A 2,000-nucleotide genomic window follows, 5' to 3' on the forward strand; every position below is an offset into this window, starting at 1 on the left:
CTGTGTCCAGCAGTGTGTACAGTAGTGGATTTCTAAAGTCAGTGCCTTGTACATGCAAACATTGTGAATCATTATCAACATAGAGAATCGTAGGTGAGGTACGTGTTCTGCAGCGTAGTCATGTGTTGGTGGTGAAGTCATATGTTGCACTGCTTTTGAGTCTCTGGTAACAAACGGCTACGAACCATTATTTCTGGATTAAACTTCCTCGCAGATTAAAACTGTGTGCTTGGGCCGAGACTCGAACTCGGGACCTTTGCCTTTCGAGGGCAAGTGCTCTACCAACTGAGCTACCCAAGCACAACTCACGACCCGTCCTCACAGCTTCAGTTCTGCCAGTACCTCGTCTCCTACGTTCCACACTTCACAGAAGCTCTTCTGCGAACCTTGCAGAACTAGCACTCCTGGATGAAAATATATTGCGGAGACATGGCTTAGCCACAGCCTGGGGGATGTTTCAAGAATGAGATTTTCACTCTGCAGCGGAGTGTGCGCTGACATGAAACATCCTGGCAGATTAAAACTGTGTGCCGGACCGAGACTCAAACTCGGGAACTTTGCCTTTTGCGGGCAAGTGCTCTACCAACTGAGCTACCCAAGCACGACTCACAGCCCGTTCTCACAGCTTCAATTCTGCCAGTACCTCGTCTCCTACCTCCCAAACTTCACAGAACTCTTCTGCGAACCTTGCAGAACTAGCACTCCTGGATGAAAATATATTGCGCAGACATGGCTTAGCCATAGCCTGGGGGATGTTTCCAGAATGAGATTTTCACTCTGCAGCGGAGTTTGCGCTGATATGAAACTTCCTGGCCGATTAAAACTGTGTGCCGGAGTGCTAGCTCTGCAAGGTTTGCTGAAGAGCTTCTGTGTAGCTTGGAAGGTAGGAGACGAGGTACTGGCAGAATTGAAGCTGTGAGGGCGGGTCGTGAGTCGCGTTTGGGTAGCTCAGTTGGTAGAACACTTGTCCGCGAAAGGCAAAGGTCCCGAGTACGAGTCTCGGTCCGGCAGACAGTTTTAGCCTGCGCGGAAGTTTCATATCATCGCACACTCCGCTGCAGAGTGAAAATCTCATTCTGGATAATTTCTGGAGGTCCAGTCTACATGACGTCTTCCGATTCGACTGCAGTCCTCAACAACTGATACTACGTTATAAAATTAAAACAGGACGCAAAAATTTCGATTGACCATGAATAAAGTAAATTACATCCGTTTATTAAAAGCATAATCGAGAATATTCCGCAATAATTAAATGTGTGATGGAACTGGTTTTAGTTTATTATGCTGTATTTGAGCAACATCTGAATTTAAACTGTAGAAAATGTTCCTCGATGGCGTTTATTTCTATGTGTTTTTCTGTGAAAACATGAGGTCTTGTAAATTTCATAATTTAGTGGTTTTCCTACAGTCGATTTATACTTTTATATGTTCATAATTGTACCTTTTAACATGGACTTAGATTTTAGTTTTGTTTTAGTTGAGTAACTGAACCAAAAGTGTTTCGAATATCAGCAGCTACTTCGTTCCAACTCAACCAGTCATAAAGTCATTACGGGACCAGAATAGTCAATTGGACACTGACACTACTGCCTCTCACGACGTTGATTGGAGCGTGCGCTGTATCAGTTCCCCCACAGCGAGGACTCAGAAGCGAGAATCAACATCATACTTTATTTAACAGCAACTCACACAGTTGGCTGATGCTGTTTCTCGATGGTGCTGTGTTGACTCCGGACGGTGAAGCTCGCCTCACCCCAACTCAAAGCTGCGTGTCGGCGGCGCACAGACCTCAACAGTCCAGCAGGCAGAGTCGCGGCTTCAGCAACCTGATGGCGCATGGCAGCGTCGGCCGCCCCACCGACAGCGAAGCGCCTAAGCACCGGACGCCAACAGCTCTGTATTTTTAATGAGCAATTGTGTTACTTCTTGTTTACTTTTTATAAAGTTCCGCCTCACATTTGAGGATTGCCTTGTCAGTATGCACGCCGCACGCTGACGAA

The 2,000-nt window shown here is 46.5% G+C and overlaps 1 non-coding gene across 1 annotated transcript; it reads right to left on the minus strand.

Annotated features, from left to right (window-relative positions):
- Positions 1–226: 226 nt before the first annotated feature.
- On the minus strand, positions 227–300 carry Trnas-cga. The gene has a single exon. It is a non-coding gene; the product is annotated as a tRNA-Ser (tRNA).
- Positions 301–2,000: the final 1,700 nt, after the last annotated feature.

The sequence above is a fragment of the Schistocerca piceifrons genome, chromosome 1 (assembly GCF_021461385.2).
Source record: "Schistocerca piceifrons isolate TAMUIC-IGC-003096 chromosome 1, iqSchPice1.1, whole genome shotgun sequence".
NCBI classification, from domain to species: Eukaryota; Metazoa; Arthropoda; class Insecta; order Orthoptera; family Acrididae; genus Schistocerca; species Schistocerca piceifrons.